Here is a 21585-nt window from a genome sequence, read left to right on the forward strand (position 1 = left end):
GGTTGGCCTGCCTCCTTGATCCTCGCTATAAAGGCAAATTGCAAAATATAATGCCACATGAGAACTTGGAACTAATATTAGCAACCAAACAATCAACTCTTGTTGACCATTTGCTTCAGGCATTCCCAGCACACAGCGCCCGTGATCGTTCTCACACGAGCTGCAGAGGCCAACAGACCAGAGGTGTTAGAGGGGCAGAAATCAGAAGTGGCGTTGGACAGAGGGGTTTTCTGACCAGGTTGTAGAGTGATTTTGCTATGACCGCAGACAGGACAGGTACTGCAGCATCAATTCAAAGTGACAGGAGACAACATTTGTCCAGTATGGTTACTATTTTTCATCCCTTATCGACGTTCTCCCTCAACCGTCATTCCCATTTGATTACTGGGCATCCAAATTAGACACCTGGCCAGAATTGGCAGAATATGCCTTGCAGGAGCTTGCTTGCCCGGCAGCTAGTGTCCTATCAGAAAGAGTATTCAGTGCTGCAGGTTCAATATTAACCGAAAAAAGGACTCGTCTGGCTACCCAAAATGTAGATGATGTAACCTTCATTAAAATGAACCACAACTGGATTTCGAAATCTTTTGCCCCACCTTGCCCATCCGACACCTAGCTTTCCTATGAAAAGGTCTTGCCTGTGGACTATTCTGAATGACTTTTCCAATCTCGTAATTTGCAGCACCTGATTGTCCAGCATACAACATGTTTACACCTCCCTAAATGGCCAAACTCCCCACACGGGGCCGTGGTATCGCCACTTGGCGCCAGCACCCGTGAGAGTGCTGTTTGTCTGAAGAGGTGGGTGTGCCCGCTTTTGGTCGACGGCACTGCCACTGGGTCCCTCATAGTACAATAAAGTGTCTCTGGCGGTGGTGGTGCGCACCAAACGTCAGACACACTGTTGTAACATGAGGGGCCCTGGGCCTGTACCGCCGGCCACAAGAGAGTTCCCCCACCCCCAGCTCAAACATTGCTAAACCACTTGCACAATTATCTCTCACAGTTCCACCAATGTTTAGTCTATGCGCTGACATCCTTAAATTCCAGCCACTGACAATACCATTGTATTGACATGTATGATGGTACTTAACATAGTCTGGGGCAGTGTCCTATATTTACCCAAGTAAATACTTTGTGCCAAATTACTAGGTCTGAAACTCCGCAGAGGAGCCCACCCCAGTACCGAATGATTGCACCCTTTGGTGGTTTCGATTTGTTGTCATGCGAGAGATTAACATGTATTTATTGTTTGGGACTACTAACTGGCAGACACTCATTACAATCGGCCTCCGCTGACAACACCAATGCTGCCCGTGTACCCCTGGAACCAATTATAAAGTGCCTACAGCCCAATTTTTTTTATGTTAGGCCTTCGAAGCCTGTCTGCGGTCCCTCCTTCCACTAGGCCTCCACTGACCTGTCTACTGCTGCCCGTGTACCCCTGGAACCAATTATAAAGTGCCTACAGCCCAATTTTTTTTATGTTAGGCCTTCGAAGCCTGTCTGCGGTCCCTTCTTTCTACTACTACTCCACTGACCAGACCAATGCTGCCCGTGTACCCCTGGAACCAATTATAAAGTGCCTACAGCCCAATTTTTGTTATGTTAGGCCTTCGAAGCCTGTCTGCAGTCCCTTCTTTCTACTACTACTCCACTGACCTGTCTACTGCTGCCCGTGTACCCCTGGAACCAATTATAAAGTGCCTACAGCCCAATTTTTTTTATGTTAGGCCTTCGAAGCCTGTCTGCGGTCCCTCCTTCCACTAGGCCTCCACTGACCTGTCTACTGCTACCCGTGTACCCCTGGAACCAATTATAAAGTGCCTACAGCCCAATTTTTTTTATGTTAGGCCTTCGAAGCCTGTCTGCGGTCCCTTCTTTCTACTACTACTCCACTGACCAGACCAATGCTGCCCGTGTACCCCTGGAACCAATTATAAAGTGCCTACAGCCCAATTTTTTTATGTTAGGCCTTCGAAGCCTGTCTGCGGTCCTTTCTTTCTACTACTCCTCCACTGACCAGACCACTGCTGCCCGTGTACCCCTGGAACCTATTTTAAAGTGCCTACAGCCCAATTTTATAATGTTAGGCCTACTACGCCTGTCTGCGGTCCCTCCTTCCACTAGTCCTCCAGTGACCAGTCCACTGCCGCCCGTGTACCCCTGGAACCTATTTCAAAGTGCATACAGCCTACTTTTTTTCTTTAATTTATAATTATAAAGCCCAGATGGACTACGCTGTACCACGGTAAGAGCTACCCAGTCGTCACTTCTTTTGGGAGAAAAGCCATCCCAGCCCTCCACCATTATGTAAAAATCCGCATTGTCCATGCTCTCAGGCTATCTAATAGTAGAAAGGTGCACCTGACAACAGATGCATGGACCAGTAGGCATGTCCACGAAAGGTTACATGTCCATTACGGCGCACTGGGTTAATGTTGTGGATGCATGGTCCACAGGGGACAGCCTACTAAGTCTGTCTGCAGTCCCAAATAGAAATTGTCCTCCGCTTACCACACCAATGCTGCCTGTGTACCCCTGGAACATTTTATAAACTCCATTGACCAAAATTTTAGGTTTAAAGCCTACTACCAGTGTCTGCCGCTCCAAGGTGTTCTCCGGGTTGCCTTTTCTGAGCTTTGATCTTCAGGCTCTCGTTTAGTAGTTTTTTTTTAAATCTAACTGCAGTGGGGCTAGTAGTTGGGTTGGGGCCCACTACCAGTTTCTGCCGCTCCAAGGTGTTCTCTGGGTTGCCTTTTCTGAGCTTTGATCTTCAGGCTCTCGTTTAGTATTTTTTTGTAAATCTAACTGCAGTGGGGCTAGTACTTGGGTTGGGGCCTACTACCAGTGTCTGCCGCTCCAAGGTTTTCTCCGGGTTGCCTTTTCTGAGCTTTGATCTTCAGGCTCTCGTTTAGTATTTTTTTGTAAATCTAACTGCAGTGGGGCTAGTACTTGGGTTGGGGCCTACTACCAGTGTCTGCCGCTCCAAGATGTTCTCCAGGTTGCCTTTTCTGAGCTTTGATCTTCAGGCTCTCGTTTAGTAGTTTTTTAAATCTAATTGCAGTGGGGCTAGTACTTGGGTTGGGGCCTACTACCAGTGTCTGCCGCTCCAAGGTTTTCTCCGGGTTGCCTTTTCTGAGCTTTGATCTTCAGGCTCTCGTTTAGTATTTTTTTGTAAATCTAACTGCAGTGGGGCTAGTACTTGGGTTGGGGCCTACTACCAGTGTCTGCCGCTCCAAGGTGTTCTCCAGGTTGCCTCTCCATTGCTTCAATCTTCTGGCTCTCGTTTAGTAGTTGTTGAAAACAACACTGCATGCGGCCTACAAGTTGGGTCAGGGGTGTAGAGACGGTGTGTTCCACTCCAAGGTGTTCCCCAGGTTGCCTCTCCATTGCTTCAATCTTGAGGCTCTTGTTAAATAGTTGTTAAATGGAACAACTGCATTTGGCCTACTAGTTGGGTTGGGGCCTACTAACAGTGTCTGCCGCTCCTTGCTGTTCTCCTGGTTTCCTGTCCTGAAATTCCATTTTCAGGCTCTCGTTAAGTAGTTGTTAATGTTAGACTGCATTTGGCCTACTAGTTGGGTTGGGGCCTACTATTGGTGTCTGCCGCTCCTTGCTGTTCTCCTCCACTGAACAAAGCTGTGCCGCCTGTTTACTACTGTTGCCAATTTCGAACTGCATTTAGACTAATTACTGATTTGGGCCTACTCTCTGTGTCAGCCTCTCATTACAGTTGTCCTCCACTGAACAAAGCAATGCCCCCTGGTTAGTCCTCTTACCAATTTTGAAATGCATTTAAACCACTTTATTCTTTGGGCCTATATCTGTGCTTCCTCCTCATCCTGCCCATTGCCCAGCCAGTGATAGATGAGTCTGCTGGTACATTGACCCATAAAGCAACATTCCCCGTGCACGCTACACAGCAAGATTGTGACCCTGCTGAAAGTCAGGTTCCTCTTCCCGCATACCATACCACCTTACACGGGGACAAAGAGGAAGGTGCAGATGAAAGTGCAGGTTGCTTCATCAGGTGTGTGGGGGGGAATACTCGTTGGCGACGTCACTGGCACAGGGCCCCTCATAGTACGCAAAAGTGTCGCTGCCGGTGGGAGGCGCCCCCGCCGTGCAAACACACCGCCGTACTTTGAGGGGCCCTGTGCCAGTGCCAATGCCAACGAGTGGGCCCCCCCCTGCTTGCTCAGGATCACAGCACTTGCAAAGTTTAAATACTTACCTTCCCTTAACTATTATTATAAGGGAAATTAAGATTGACAAGCTTCATTAAGAAGAATGCATGGTTTTGGCATTAAAATGGGCACTCTAGGTGTTTTCCTGGCCCCCACTCACTGCCGACTATGCTGCCCCATTGACTTGCATTGGGTTTCGTGTTTCGGTCGATCCCGACTTTACGTCATAATCGGTCAATTTCACTCGACCCGACTATTGAGATAGTCGGGTTTTGCGAAACCCGACTCGACTCTAAAAAAGTCAAGGTCGCTCAACCCTAGCCAGCACAGGAGCCGGTAGCTGATTTCGGCGTGCTGGTACTGGCAGCGCATGACGTCACTGCCATCGCCGCCTGTCACTGGCATGTCGACGTCAGCAAACCCCTGATTCGCCGGCAGCATGTATTCCAACGCAGGGACCTGACGGGTCTCTGCTCCGCAATGCATTTCAGCTAAATATGCATCCGACGACGTACATCCAGGTGAAATTGGCATCGGCGGGCCACCCTCCCACATAGCCCTGGTCGCGGTCATACCCTCTGCAACCACGATTGTTACGCACCTGACTCTATAATATGCGTGATTTATATCTCAACCCGAAAAATTGAACTGAAGTATAAGGAATTGGAGCATGTTCACACTGGCCATTAAACAGACAAAACCTAAGATAGAAACAAAATTAATATATACCCTGAAATAAGGTGCTCAGTAAACACCATTTTTGATTAAAAAAAAAATTATAAAAAAGCATAAAAGCCATCCCACCAGTGTCAAGGTATATCCAAATTGGGATGGTTCTAACCTCTAGTATTAAAACCTTACCATGTGTCAAAGTGATGTCAATAAGTGATGTGAATAAGGGCCAAGCAGAACCGGATCTTGAATATGGATACTCTGCAAATGGGAAGCTATATAAGTGTATGTGCACACCTTGCGGATTTCCTGCGGATCCGTAGCGTTTTTGCGGTGCAGAAAGTCTGCAGATCCGCAAGTGATTTACAGTACAATGTAAATCAATGAAAAAAAAATGCTGTGCTAATGGTGCGGAAAATTCCGTGCGGAAACGCTGCGGATTAGAAGAAGTAGCATGTCACTTCTTTTTTACACATCTGCAGCGTTTTTGTACCCATTCCATTATAGAAGTCTGTAGGGGTAAAAAACGCAGCAAATCCGCACAAAATCCGCAGCAAATCCGCACAAAAAACATGTCAAATCCGCACCTGCGTTTTCTGCCAGGAGATGCAGAATCCGCAACAAAAATTACTGAGGCAAATCCGCAACGTGTGCACATGGCCTAAATGTAATATCTAGCTCAAAGAAAGGGAGGCCACACTCTTCCCTGAACTAAATGCAGAAACCTGAAACTTAACCAAAGAAAATGAACTGGAGTATTAGTTGGTATGCATGCAAAATAGAAGCATGTTCACACTGGCCTTTAAACAGGCAAAACATAAGACAGAAACAAAATCAATATATACTCTGCTGTAAGTAAAAGCAATAGTGCATATAGATAGCATATTTTTTATTTAAAAAAAAAAAAAGCGTAAAAGTCATCCCACCAGCATCAACATATACCCACATTGGGGTGGTCCTAACTTCTGGTTTTAAAACCTAACCATGTGTCAAAGTGACTTCAATTTGAATAAGGGCCGAGCAGGGCTGTGTCCTGAATATGGATACCCAGCAAATGAGTCTGTCGGTGGAGTTAAGTGAGTATATGATGTTTATTTTTTTTTATTCTAGAGTTAGTACTTGTATCAACAAATGTCTATTGTGGCACCTTTGACACTAGACCAGAAGCGATTCTAACAAAAAATGAAGTAAAAAAAATTGAATTTTTATTAATAACCAGTTTAAAATGGTAAGAAAATATTAAAAGCAGACAGGGCTGAACCTCCATGAAGCAGGTGAGACACAAGATGATATCAAAGCACATCAATATATAAGGGTTTCAGAACAAACCATAAAATATCAATATGTTAGTTATGAAGAAGCCACTATATATAAACAATTAAATAATAACATATGTGGTTCAGAGGCGTAGCTAGGGTTTTGGTTTGGGGGAGGTGCGAAGCTTCTGAGTGGGCCCCTAACCAGGTAACCTTGATTACAACTCGGTGACGCCCACTAATAGTGGAGGAGACCCTCAGCAGATGACCGCGCTGTTACTAAAGATAATCTCTATATAAAGACCAACATAGATATTACCGCCATATGGTCAGTGGTAGATACCAGTCCTACAGAACACAGTTATAGATGGTGACTTATTGCTGACATTCTTTCTGATGGAATTGTTCACTTTTCCCGTCTTTTCCATCTGGCCCAGACCGACACAACTTCTTCCAGCCAGGACTCGTCTGCAGAGAATACAACAGACACATTTCACTTCTCATATTCCAGCCATTACCATCTGTTCCCAACCTGCAAAAACCCCTTATCCTGCTGATATCCCAATACTGAGCCGCAGCTGCCGTATGTGTCCCTATTACTGCACCTGCTGTGTGGTTCTCTGGCCTTCTAAATTCTAAAGCAACCCCCAGCTCAAACATTGCTAAACCACTTGCACAATTATCTCTCACAGTTCCACCAATGTTTAGTCTATGCGCTGACATCCTTAAATTCCAGCCACTGACAATACCATTGTATTGACATGTATGATGGTACTTAACATAGTCCGGGGCAGTGTCCTATATTTACCCAAGTAAATACTTTGCGCCAAATTACTAGGTCTGAAACTCCGCAGAGGAGCCCACCCCAGTACCGAATGATTGCACCCTTTGGTGGTTTCGATTTGTTGTCATGCGAGAGATTAACATGTATTTATTGTTTGGGACTACTAACTGGCAGACACTCATTACAATCGGCCTCCGCTGACAACACCAATGCTGCCCGTGTACCCCTGGAACCAATTATAAAGTGCCTACAGCCCAATTTTTTTTATGTTAGGCCTTCGAAGCCTGTCTGCGGTCCCTCCTTCCACTAGGCCTCCACTGACCTGTCTACTGCTGCCCGTGTACCCCTGGAACCAATTATAAAGTGCCTACAGCCCAATTTTATTATGTTAGGCCTTCGAAGCCTGTCTGCCGTCCGTTCTTTCTACTACTCCTCCACTGACAAGACCACTGCTGCCCGTGTACCCCTGGAACCTATTTAAAAGTGCCTACAGCCCAATTTTTTTATGTTAGGCCTTCGAAGCCTGTCTGCGGTCCCTCCTTCCACTAGGCCTCCACTGACCTGTCTACTGCTGCCCGTGTACCCCTGGAACCAATTATAAAGTGCCTACAGCCCAATTTTTTTTATGTTAGGCCTTCGAAGCCTGTCTGCGGTCCCTCCTTCCACTAGGCCTCCACTGACCTGTCTATTGCTGCCCGTGTACCCCTGGAACCAATTATAAAGTGCCTACAGCCCAATTTTTTTTATGTTAGGCCTTCGAAGCCTGTCTGCGGTCCCTCCTTCCACTAGGCCTCCACTGACCTGTCTACTGCTGCCCGTGTACCCCTGGAACCAATTATAAAGTGCCTACAGCCCAATTTTTTTTATGTTAGGCCTTCGAAGCCTGTCTGCGGTCCCTTCTTTCTACTACTACTCCACTGACCAGACCAATGCTGCCCGTGTACCCCTGGAACCAATTATAAAGTGCCTACAGCCCAATTTTTGTTATGTTAGGCCTTCGAAGCCTGTCTGCGGTCCCTTCTTTCTACTACTACTCCACTGACCTGTCTACTGCTGCCCGTGTACCCCTGGAACCAATTATAAAGTGCCTACAGCCCAATTTTTTTATGTTAGGCCTTCGAAGCCTGTCTGCGGTCCCTCCTTCTACTAGGCCTCCACTGACCTGTCTACTGCTGCCCGTGTACCCCTGGAAACAATTATAAAGTGCCTACAGCCCAATTTTTTTTATGTTAGGCCTTTGAAGCCTGTCTGCGGTCCCTTCTTTCTACTACTACTCCACTGACCAGACCAATGCTGCCCGTGTACCCCTGGAACCAATTATAAAGTGCCTACAGCCCAATTTTTTTATGTTAGGCCTTCGAAGCCTGTCTGCGGTCCTTTCTTTCTACTACTCCTCCACTGACCAGACCACTGCTGCCCGTGTACCCCTGGAACCTATTTTAAAGTGCCTACAGCCCAATTTTATAATGTTAGGCCTACTACGCCTGTCTGCGGTCCCTCCTTCCACTAGTCCTCCAGTGACCAGTCCACTGCCGCCCGTGTACCCCTGGAACCTATTTCAAAGTGCATACAGCCTACTTTTTTTCTTTAATTTATAATTATAAAGCCCAGATGGACTACGCTGTACCACGGTAAGAGCTACCCAGTCGTCACTTCTTTTGGGAGAAAAGCCATCCCAGCCCTCCACCATTATGTAAAAATCCGCATTGTCCATGCTCTCAGGCTATCTAATTGTAGAAAGGTGCACCTGACAACAGATGCATGGACCAGTAGGCATGTCCACGAAAGGTTACATGTCCATTACGGCGCACTGGGTTAATGTTGTGGATGCATGGTCCACAGGGGACAGCCTACTAAGTCTGTCTGCAGTCCCAAATAGAAATTGTCCTCCGCTTACCACACCAATGCTGCCTGTGTACCCCTGGAACATTTTATAAACTCCATTGACCAAAATTTTGGGTTTAAAGCCTACTACCAGTGTCTGCCGCTCCAAGGTGTTCTCCGGGTTGCCTTTTCTGAGCTTTGATCTTCAGGCTCTCGTTTAGTAGTTTTTTTTAAATCTAACTGCAGTGGGGCTAGTAGTTGGGTTGGGGCCCACTACCAGTTTCTGCCGCTCCAAGGTGTTCTCTGGGTTGCCTTTTCTGAGCTTTGATCTTCAGGCTCTCGTTTAGTATTTTTTTGTAAATCTAACTGCAGTGGGGCTAGTACTTGGGTTGGGGCCTACTACCAGTGTCTGCCGCTCCAAGGTTTTCTCCGGGTTGCCTTTTCTGAGCTTTGATCTTCAGGCTCTCGTTTAGTATTTTTTTGTAAATCTAACTGCAGTGGGGCTAGTACTTGGGTTGGGGCCTACTACCAGTGTCTGCCGCTCCAAGGTGTTCTCCAGGTTGCCTTTTCTGAGCTTTGATCTTCAGGCTCTCGTTTAGTAGTTTTTTAAATCTAATTGCAGTGGGGCTAGTACTTGGGTTGGGGCCTACTACCAGTGTCTGCCGCTCCAAGGTTTTCTCCGGGTTGCCTTTTCTGAGCTTTGATCTTCAGGCTCTCGTTTAGTATTTTTTTGTAAATCTAACTGCAGTGGGGCTAGTACTTGGGTTGGGGCCTACTACCAGTGTCTGCCGCTCCAAGGTGTTCTCCAGGTTGCCTCTCCATTGCTTCAATCTTCTGGCTCTCGTTTAGTAGTTGTTGAAAACAACACTGCATGCGGCCTACAAGTTGGGTCAGGGGTGTAGAGACGGTGTGTTCCACTCCAAGGTGTTCCCCAGGTTGCCTCTCCATTGCTTCAATCTTGAGGCTCTTGTTAAATAGTTGTTAAATGGAACAACTGCATTTGGCCTACTAGTTGGGTTGGGGCCTACTAACAGTGTCTGCCGCTCCTTGCTGTTCTCCTGGTTTCCTGTCCTGAAATTCCATTTTCAGGCTCTCGTTAAGTAGTTGTTAATGTTAGACTGCATTTGGCCTACTAGTTGGGTTGGGGCCTACTATTGGTGTCTGCCGCTCCTTGCTGTTCTCCTCCACTGAACAAAGCTGTGCCGCCTGTTTACTACTGTTGCCAATTTCGAACTGCATTTAGACTAATTACTGATTTGGGCCTACTCTCTGTGTCAGCCTCTCATTACAGTTGTCCTCCACTGAACAAAGCAATGCCCCCTGGTTAGTCCTCTTACCAATTTTGAAATGCATTTAAACCACTTTATTCTTTGGGCCTATATCTGTGCTTCCTCCTCATCCTGCCCATTGCCCAGCCAGTGATAGATGAGTCTGCTGGTACATTGACCCATAACGCAACATTCCCCGTGCACGCTACACAGCAAGATTGTGACCCTGCTGAAAGTCAGGTTCCTCTTCCCGCATACCATACCACCTTACACGGGGACAAAGAGGAAGGTGCAGATGAAAGTGCAGGTTGCTTCATCAGGTGTGTGGGGGGGAATACTCGTTGGCGACGTCACTGGCACAGGGCCCCTCATAGTACGCAAAAGTGTCGCTGCTGGTGGGAGGCGCCCCCGCCGTGCAAACACACCGCCGTACTTTGAGGGGCCCTGTGCCAGTGCCAATGCCAACGAGTGGGCCCCCCCCGCTTGCTCAGGATCACAGCACTTGCAAAGTTTAAATACTTACCTTACCTTAACTATTATTATAAGGGAAATTAAGATTGACAAGCTTCATTAAGAAGAATGCATGGTTTTGGCATTAACAACTTCTTCCAGCCAGGACTCGTCTGCAGAGAATACAACAGACACATTTCACTTCTCATATTCCAGCCATTACCATCTCTTCCCAACCTGCAAAAACCCCTTATCCTGCTGATATCCCAATACTGAGCCGCAGCTGCCGTATGTGTCCCTATTACTGCACCTGCTGTGTGGTTCTCTGGCCTTCTAAATTCTAAAGCAACCCTCTATAATATAGTAATGCCGGGCGCAAGTGCCCTAGAAAACAGTGCCCACATTTTGCCCCCTAGAAAGTAATAATGCCCTTTGTGCCCCTTTGATAGTGACAGTAACCTGAGTTCCCCTATAACAATAGGTGCCCACTTTACATTTAATAATGTCCCAAGTCTGCCCCCCTGTACAGATCCCCTATACACAGCATGATGCTCTCTTATACACAGTATAATGCCCCCTCACTGTATAGTACCACCCACACAGTATACTGACCCCTTAGTAGCCTCCAAACTGTTTGATGGCTCCAACATTGTATGATGACCCCTTTACTGTAATCCCCACCCTGTACGATGGCCCACTAGATAGCCTCCATATAGTACAATGCACTCCCCATACTCCCCATAGGCCTACTATATATTGTATAATGCATCCCCCATAGGCAGACTCTATAGCACAAGGCAGCCCCCATAGGCAAACTCTATACTGCATAATGCATCCCCTATAGGCAGACTCTATTGCACAAGGCAGCACCCGTAGGCAGACTCTATAGCCCAAGGCAGACCCCATAGGCAGACCCTGTAGTATAAAGCAGCACCCCCATAGACAGACCCTGTAATATAAGACAGCACCCCATAGGCAGACCCTGTAATATAAGGCAGCACCCCCATAGGCAGACCCTGTAGTATGAGGCAGCACCCCTATAGGCAGACCCTGTAGTATAAGGCAGCACCCCTATTGGCAGACCCTGTAATATAAGGCAGCATCACATAGGCAGATCCTGTAGTATAAGGCAGCACCCCTATAGGTATACCCTGTAATATAAGGCAGCATCCCTATAGGCAGACCCTGTAGTATAAGGCAGCATCCCTATAGGCAGACCTTGTAATATAAGGCAGCATCCCCATAGGCAGATCCTGTAGTATAAGGCTGCATCCCTATAGGCAGACCCTGTAATATAAGGCAGCACCCCCATAGGCAGACCGTGTAATATAAGGCAGCACCCCCATAGGCATATCCTGTAGTTTAAGGCAGCACCCCATAGGCAGATCCTGTAGTATAAGGCAGCAACCCTATAGGCAGACCTTGTAATAGAAGGCAGCCCCCCCGGTAGCTATGCTACTGGGTATCATAAATAAAATTCAATAGACAATGGTATAATGAATCAAAGTAAAAGGCTAATGGATAAAAGGGAATCTATCAAAATAAGGATAAGTTTAATGCCAAAAGTAAATATACAAATGGATTGATTATTCCCTCAGAATAGTGGCTGCCAAAATCCAATACATGAAGGTGTATGATACATACACAATCTATATGTCAATCTATCACCAAAACAAGAGGACTGAAAATATGCCTCTAAGGAATATTTATTACCTGAGTAGGGCTGGTAGATAGAAGGTGCAGCTAATGGTGCTGTGTACAAATGTTGTATCTGGGGAAGAAGCGAGCAGCAAAACAGCGACCATCCGGCGGGCGGGAGAGCACAGCCCTGATAGAACATTTGTGCACAGCACCATTAGCCGCACCTTCTATCGCAGGAGCTCCAGATGGTGGAGACAAACTGAGCTGCTGGTAACCACAAGGTGCCAATCTAGGCAATCACTGCTACTGCAGCTGTCAATCCCAGGGGTCAGGTTTGCTGACACCGGGAGATGTGACAGAGGTCACTGACAGCCAGGAAACGGAAACTGACGGACTTTACAGTGGGAAAGGAAAGTATTCATAACCCTTTAAATTTTCCACTCTTTTTTCATTGCTGTCATTTGGTAAATTTAAAAAAGTTCATTTTTGTCTCATTAATGTACACTCTGCACCCCATCTTGGCTGAAAAATAACAGAAATGTAGTAATTTGTGCAACTTTATTAAAAAAGAAAAACTGAAATATCACATAGTCATAAGTATTCAGACCCTTTGCTCAGTTTTGAGTAGGAGCAGCCTTTTGAGCTAGCCATGAGTCTTCTTGGGAATGATGCAACAAGTTTTTTGCACCTGGATTTGGGGATCCCCTGCCATTCTTCCTTGCAGATCCTCTTCCATCAGGTTGGATGGTGAACATTGTTGAACAGCCATTTTCAGGTCTCTCCAGAGGTGCTCAATTGGGTTTAGGTCAGGGCTCTAGCTGGACCAGTCAAGAATGATCAGAGTTGTTCTGAAGCCACTCCTTTGTTATTTTAGCTGTGTGTTTAAGGTCATTGTCTTGTTTGAAAGTGAACCATCAGCCAAGTCTGAGGTCCAAAGCACTCTGGAAGAGGTTTTCAGCCAGAATACCTCTGTACTTGGCTGCATTCATATTTCCTTCAATGACAACCAGTCGTCCTGTCCCTGCAGCTGAAAAACACCCCCATAGCATGATGCTGCCACCTCCATGTTTCACTGTTGGGATTGCATTCGGCAGGTGATGAGCAGCGACTGGTTTTCTCCACACATACCGCTTAGAATTGTCACCAAAAAGGTCTATCTTCGTCTCATCAGACCAGAGAATCTAATTTCTCGTAGTCTGGGAGTCCTTCATTTGTTTTTTTTTAGCAAAGTCTATGCGGGTTTTCATATGTCTTGCTGTCACGAAGTGACTGTCCTGGCGTGACACAAAATGACAAAACACACAAGGATACACCAGGGACACTTTCACAACGGTGGGCCCTGTTGGTAGGGAATGGACACCTCCTGCACTCACCTGAGGATGTGTCCTGCTCTTACTAGCGTCCCTATATGGGTTCTTTCAACCTGTCAGCGAGCAGGATACCTAACCCCTCACTTCCCCTGCTCTTATCCTTAAGTAGGGAACTGGCAGGTGAGAGCATTGGTCCCACCGCTGCACTAATGCAACACAGGGGAAGTTACAGACAACAAAGGGACAAAGCAACAATAAACACCACACTTAGCTTTCTATGCTGCAATACACCGCACAGCAGAGTAAGGTACCAGATATCAGTATTCAGCTGAAGAACCATAGCACTCAGCAAGCTTCTTCTCCAGCTAGGTTGGTCTCGAAAAGGACCTGTGTAAACAACAGTCAGCTGATGCATCAGGTGACCTTTAAAAGGAAGGTGGGAGTGGAAGTTAATCTGAGATGCCAGATCCAAACATGGATCTTGACAGTACACCCCTTTCAATGAGGGGCCTCTGGACCCTCAACACTGGACTTCACCAGTCAACAACCTATGGTGAGGATGTCTCGATCCACCAGAGTTCACCTCGGCAGTCACCTAACCCTCAAGTTTATGGCAAACATGGCCTGAAGAAAATGCCAACAACGTAGGCTCTGGAGGCGCCACAAATCTCCAGAGCACCGACCTGGGGAACGAGTTGTGTACATGCATAACTGGGGGTAACTCCAACTGAAAAGTCCCTGGGCTGAGAATGGCTGACACCCGATATGGACCAATCACCCTGGAAATCCAGTTCCCAGTTGCACACTTCCACCTGATTTTTTTGGTGGACACCCATACGTGCTCATACACACAGGTCCGGATCTGAACGTTTATTTCTATGCATACGTTTGCCACAAGACGGTGAATTCTTTGAGGAATTGACAACAGAGGCGTCCTCCTGTGTCACCACACTCACACCCCCACAATGCTCAGAGGGAACCCCCACCCTCCCATGACCCTCCTAAGGGGGCTCCGACACTCAGGGTTAGCATGTGGTGAAGGTTGAGTAAAAATGGATGAAATATACACTTCCTTGGCGAATCCCTCCACACGACCAGGGGGACGCGGCTTCTTAGGTGGTACAGGTATTTTGGCGCAAGCTGGGCAGACACCGATGAAATGACCAGTCTGCCCACAGTAAAAACATGCCCCCACACCACGGCGAACCGCAGGCAACCCCATTTTGAAACCAACTCTTCACTACTGAATGGGTTTGTCCGCCTGCTCAGGTGTGTCCCCCTCCCTAGCAAGGACTACCAGAGGCACATTTGGTGTATCTCTCCCTCAAGCGTCTATCTACCCGGATGGCAATGGACATGGCTGCCTCCAACGACCTGGGGGCGGCATACTGCAGAAGAGTATCTTGCAACCTTGGAGACAGACCCTGCCTAAAATGGCTCCTAAGGGCAGGGTAATTCCACTGTGTGTCAGTTGGGCCACTTCCTGGACTCTGAGCAGTATTCCTCAGCCGGCAGACCCCCTTGCTTGATTTTACGCAGTTGGGATTCCGCCAGGGAGACGCCATCTGGATCCCCATACACGAGCGCCAATGCCGCAAAAAACTCGTCCACCGACCATAAATGTGGAGAACTAGCAGGGAGAAAGCCCAGAATTGGCGATCACCCTTAAGAAGGGAGATTATAATCCCCACAGGCTGTTCCTCACTCCCTGACGAACAGGGGAGGAACCTGCAGTACAATTTACAGGCTTCCTGAAAAACCAAAAATGTATCTCTCCCTCCAGAGAACCTGTCAGGAAGAGATATTTTGGGTTCTGTTTGATCCTGCACCTGGGCCGATACCCAAAACCCCTCAAACTGCTGTAGTTGCTGCACCACCTCACCTCGCAGCATCTTAAACTCCTCGGTGAGGTTCTGAAGCAGTTGGGCAAAGGCCTGCATTTGAGCCATGGCTCACCAGAAAAAAATGGGATGGTTGGTTACAATGTCACTAAGTGACTGTCCTGGCGTGACCCGACCCGATGAGGGGACGGTCACAAAATGGTGAAACACACAAGGGTACATCGGGGACACTTTAACAACGGTGGACCCTGTTGGTAGGGAGTGGGGAATGAACCCCTCCTGCACTCACCTGAGGATGTGCCCTGTTCTTACTAGCGTCCCTATACGGGGTCTTTCAACCAGTCACTGAGCAGGATACCTAATCCCTCACTTGCCCTGCTCTTATCCCTAAGTAGGAAACTGGAAGGTGAGAGCACTGGTCCCACCAATACACTAATACAACACAGGGAAAGTTACAGACAACAAAGGGACAAGGCAACAATAAACACCACACTTAAGGTACCTTCACACTCAGCGATGCTGCAGCGATACCGACAACGATGTCGATCGCTGCAGCGTCGCTGTTTGGTCGCTGGAGAGCTGTCACACAGACAGCTGTCCAGCGACCAACGATGCCGGTAACCAGGGTAAACATCGGGTTACTAAGCGCAGGGCCGCGCTTAGTAACCCGATGTTTACCCTGGTTACCATCGTAAAAGTAAAAAAAACAAACACTACATACTTACTTTCCGCTGTCTGTCCTCCGGCGCTCTGCTTTCCTGCACTGACTGTGAGCACAGCGGCCGGAAAGCTGAGTGGTGACGTCAACGCTGTGCTTTCCGGCTGGCCGGCGCTCACAGCCAGTGCAGAGAAGCACAGCGCCAGATCGCTAGCGATATCGTTCAGTGTGACGGTACCTTAAGCTTTCTATGTTGCAATGCACCACACAGCAGAGTAAGGCACCAGATATCAGTATTCAGCTGAAGAACCACAGCACTCAGCAAGCTCCTTCTCCAGCTAGGTTGGTCTCCAAAAGGACCTGTATAACCAACAGTCAGCTGATGCATCAGGTGACCTTTTAACCCCTTTCTGACATCGGACGTACTATCCCGTCGAGGTGGGGTGGGCCCCTATGACCACCGATGGGATAGTGCGTCCAGCGCGATCGGTGGCGCTCACGGGGGGGAGCGCCGCCGATCGCGTCCGGGTGTCAGCTGCCTATCGCAGCTGACATCCGGCACTATGTGCCAGGAGCGGCCATGGACCGCCCCCGGCACATTAACCCCCGGCACACCGCGATCAAACATGATCGCGATGTGCTGGCGGTGCAGGGAAGCATCGCGCAGGGAGGGGGCTCCCTGCGGGCTTCCCTGAGCCCCCCGCAGCAACGCGATGTGATCGCGTTGCTGCGAAGGTCTGCATACCTCCCTCCCTGCTCCAGGCCCGGATCCAAGATGGCCGCGGCATCCGGGTCCTGCAGGGAGGGAGGTGGCTTCACAGCGCCTGCTCAGAGCAGGCACTGTGAAGCCTGCAGCACTGTAAGTCAGATTGGTGATCTGACAGAGTGCTGTGCAAACTGTCAGATCCCCGATCTGTGATGTCCTGGGACAAAGTAAAAAAGTTAAAAAAAATTTTTCCAAATGTGTAAAAAAAAAAATAAATAAATAAAAAAAAAATATTCCTAAATAATGAAAAAAAAATAAAAATATTATTCCCATAAATACATTTCTTTATCTAAATAAAAAAAAACAAACAATAAAAGTACATATATTTAGTATCGACGCGTCCGTAACGGCCCGACCTATAAAACTGGCCCAATAGTTAACCCCTTCATTAAACACCGTAAGAGAAAAAAAAAAACGAGGCGTAAAACAACGCTTTATTATCATACTGCTGAACAAAAAGTGGAATAACACGCGATCAAAAAGACGGATATAAATAACCATGGTACCGCTGAAAACGTCATCTTGTCCCGCAAAATCGAGCCGCCATACAGCATCATCAGCAAAAAAATAGAAAAGTTATAGTCCTGAGAATAAAGCGATGCAAAAATAATTATTTTTTCTATAAAATAGTTTTTATCGTATAAAAGCGCCAAAACATAAAAAAATGATATAAATGAGGTGTCGCTGTAATCGTACTGACCCGAAGAATAAAACTGCTTTATCAATTTTACCAAACGCGGAACGGTATAAACGCCTCCCCCAAAAGAAATTCATGAATAGCTGATTTTTGGTCATTCTGCCTCACAAAAATAAAAAGCGATAAAAAAAGTCACGTGCCCAAAAATGTTACCAATAAAAACATCAACTCGTCCCGCAAAAAACAAGACCTCACATGACTCTGTGGACCAAAATATGGAAAAATTATAGCTCTCAAAATGTGGTAACGCAAAAATATTTTTTGCAATAAAAAGCGTCTTTCAGTTAGGGTTAGGGCTAGGGCTAGAGTTAGGGTTAGGGCTAGGGTTAGGGCTAGGGTTAGGGCTAGGGTTAGGGCTAGGGTTAGGGCTAGGGTTAGGGTTAGGGCTAGGGTTAGGGCTAGGGTTAGGGCTACAGTTTGGGTTGGGGCTAAAGTTAGGGTTAGGGTTGGGGCTAAAGTTACAGTTAGGGTTTAGATTACATTTACAGTTGGGAATAGGGTTGGGATTAGGGTTAGGGGTGTGTCAGGATTAGAGGTGTGGTTAGGGTTACTGTTGGGATTAGGGTTAGGGGTGTGTTTGGATTAGGGTTTCAGTTATAATTGGGGGTTTCCACTGTATAGGCACATCAGGGGCTCTCCAAACGCGACATGGCGTCCGATCTCAATTCCAGCCAATTCTGCGTTGAAAAAGTAAAACAGTGCTTCTTCCCTTCCGAGCTCTCCCGTGTGCCCAAACAGGGGTTTACCCCAACATATGGGGTATCAGCGTACTCAGGACAAATAGGACAACTTTTGGGGTCCAATTTCTCCTGTTACCCTTGGGAAAATACAAAACTGGGGGCTAAAAAATTATTTTTGTGGGGAAAAAAAAGATTTTTTATTTTCACGGCTCTGCGTTATAAACTGTAGTGAAACACTTGGGGGTTCAAAGTTCTCACAACACATATAGATAAGTTCCCTGGGGGGTCTAGTTTCCAATATGGTGTCACTTGTGGGGGGTTTCTACTGTTTAGGTACATTAGGGGTTCTGCAAACGCAATGTGACGCCTGCAGACCATTCCATCTAAGTCTGCATTCCAAATGGCACTCCTTCCCTTCCGAGCCCTCCCATGCGCCCAAACGGTGGTTCCCCCCAACATATGGGGTGTCAGCGTACTCAGGACAAATTGGACAACAACTTTTGGGGTCGAATTTCTCCTCTAACCCTCGGGAAAATACAAAACTGGGGGCTAAAAAATCATTTTGGGGGGGAAAGTTTTTTTTTTTTAAATCTTCACGGCTCTGCGTTACAAACTGTAGTGAAACACTTGGGGGTTCAAAGCTCTCACAACACATCTAGATGAGTTCCTTAGGGGGTCTAGTTTCCAGAATGGTGTCACTTGTGGGGGGTTTCTACGGTTTAGGTACATTAGGGGCTCTGCAAATGCAATGTGACATCTGCAGACCATTCCATCTAAGTCTGCATTCCAAATGGAGCTCCTTCCCTTCCGAGCCCTCCCATGCGCCCAAACAGTGGTTCCCCCCACATATGGTGTATCATCGCACTCAGGACAAATTGGGCAACAACTTTTGGGGTCCAATTTCTCCTGTTACCCTCGGGAAAATACAAAACTGGGGGCTAAAAAAATAATTTTTGTGGGAAAAAATGTTTGCTTTATTTTTACGGCTCTGCATTATAAACTTCTGTGAAGCACTTGGTGGGTCAAAGTGCTCACCACACCTCTAGATAAGTTTCTTAGGGGGTCTACTTTCCAAAATGGTATCACTTGTGGGGGGTTTCAATGTTTAGGCACATCAGTGGCTCTCCAAACGCAACATGGCGTCCCATCTCAATTCCTGTAAATTTTGCATTGAAAAGTCAAACGGCGCTCCTTCCTTTCCGAGCTCTCCCATCCGCCCAAACAGTGGTTTACCCCCACATATGGGGTATCAGCGTACTCAGGACAAATTATACAACAACTTTTGGGGTCCAATTTCTTCTCTTACCCTTGGGAAAATAAAAAATTGGGGGCGAAAAGATAATTTTTGTGAAAAAAATTATTTTTTATTTTTACAGTTCTACATTATAAACTTCTGTGAAGCACTTGGTGGGTCAAAGTGCTCACCACACCTCTAGATAAGTTCCTTAGGGGGTCTACTTTCCAAAATGGTGTCACTTGTGGGGGGTTTCAATGTTTAGGCACATCAGGTGCTCTCCAAATGAAACATGGCGTCCCATCTCAATTCCAGTCAATTTTGCATTGAAAAGTCAAATGGCGCTCCTTCGCTTCCGAGCTCTGCCATGCGCCCAAACAGTGGTTTACCCCCACATTTGGGGTATCGGCGTACTCAGGACAAATTGTACAACAATGTTTGGGGTCCATTTTCTCCTGTTACCCTTGGTAAAATAAAACAATTTGGAGCTGAATTACATTTTTTTGTGAAAAAAAGTTAAATGTTCATTTTTATTTAAACATTCAAAAAATTCCTGTTAAGTACCAGAAGGGTTAATAAACTTCTTGAATATGGTTTTGAGCACCTTGAGGGGTGCAGTTTTTAGAATGGTGTCACACTTGGGTATTTTCTATCATATAGACCCCTCAAAATGACTTCAAATGAGATGTGGTCCCTAAAAAAAAATGGTGTTGTAGAAATGATAAATTGCTGGTCAACTTTTAACCCTTATAACTCCCTAACAAAAAAAAAAATTTTGGTTCCAAAATTGTGCTGATGTAAAGTAGACATGTGGGAAATGTTACTTATTAAGTATTTTGTGTGACATATCTCTGTGATTTAATTGCATAAAAATTCAAAGTTGGAAAATTGCGAAATTTTCATAATTTTCGCCAAATTTCTGTTTTTTTCACAAATAAACGCAAGTACTATCAAATAATTTTTACCATTGTCATGAAGTACAATATGTCACGAGAAAACAATGTCAGAATCACTGGGATCCTTTGAAGCGTTCCAGAGTTATAACCTCATAAAGGGACAGTGGTCAGAATTGTAAAAATTGGCCCGGTCATTAACGTGCAAACCACCCTTGGGGGTAAAGGGGTTAAAGGAAGGTGGGAGTGGTCACCACCTGCATAGGCAAACTAGGCAGCCATATAATTACACCAGCGGCCACCGGGGGAAAACTGCATTAACCCCCGATAGCTTGAAAGGAAAAAAGTTTTTATCTGAGAGGCCAGAGCCAAACATGGATCGTGACACTTGCACTGAGGAGAGGCTTCCGTCGGGCCACTCTGCTATAAAGGCCCGACTCATGGAGAGCTGCAGTGATTCCACTGACTTTGTGGAACTTTCTCCCATCTCCCTACTGCATCTCTGGAGCTCAGCCACAGTGATCTTGGGGTTCTTCTTTACCTGTCTCACCAAGGTTCTTCTCCCACTTCAGGTGGTCCCAAACTTCTTCCATTTAAGCATTATGGAGGCCACTGTGCTCTTAGGAACCTTGAGTACTGCAAAAATTCTGTTGTAACCTTGGCCAGATCTGTGCCTTGCCACAATTCTGTCTCTGAGCTCCTTGCCCAGTTGCTTTGACCTCATGATTCTCATTTGGTGTGACATGCACTTTGAGCTGTGAGGTCTTACATAGACAGATGTGTGCCTTTCCAAATCAAGTCCTATCAGTTTAATTAACCCCTTCCCGACCTGTGACACAGCGTATGCGTCATGAAAGTCGGTGCCAATCCGACCTGTGACGCATATGCTGTGTCACAGAAAGATCGCGTCCCTGCAGATCGGGTGAAAGGGTTAACTCCCATTTCACCCGATCTGCAGGGACAGGGGGAGTGGTAGTTTAGCCCAGGGGGGGTGGCTTCACCCCCTCGTGGCTACGATCGCTCTGATTGGCTGTTGAAAGTGAAACTGCCAATCAGAGCGATTTGTAATATTTCACCTAAAAAAATGGTGAAATATTACAATCCAGCCATGGCCGATGCTGCAATATCATCGGCCATGGCTGGAAATACTAATGTGCCCCCACCCCACCCCACCGATCGCCCCCCCAGCCCCCCGATCTGTGGCCCGCTCCCCTCCGTCCTGTGCTCCGCTCCCCCGTCCTCCTGTCCGCTCCCCCCGTGCTCCAATCACACCCCCCGTGCTCCAATCAAACCCCCCCGCACTCCGATCCCCCCCGTGCTCCGATCCACCCCCCCTGCACACCGATCCACCCCCCCTGCACACCGATCCACCCGCCCGCACACCGATCACTCTCCCCCATGCTCCGATCCCTCCCCCCCCG

This window comes from Ranitomeya imitator, chromosome 4 (genome assembly GCF_032444005.1).
Source record: "Ranitomeya imitator isolate aRanImi1 chromosome 4, aRanImi1.pri, whole genome shotgun sequence".
In the NCBI taxonomy this organism is placed as follows: Eukaryota; Metazoa; Chordata; class Amphibia; order Anura; family Dendrobatidae; genus Ranitomeya; species Ranitomeya imitator.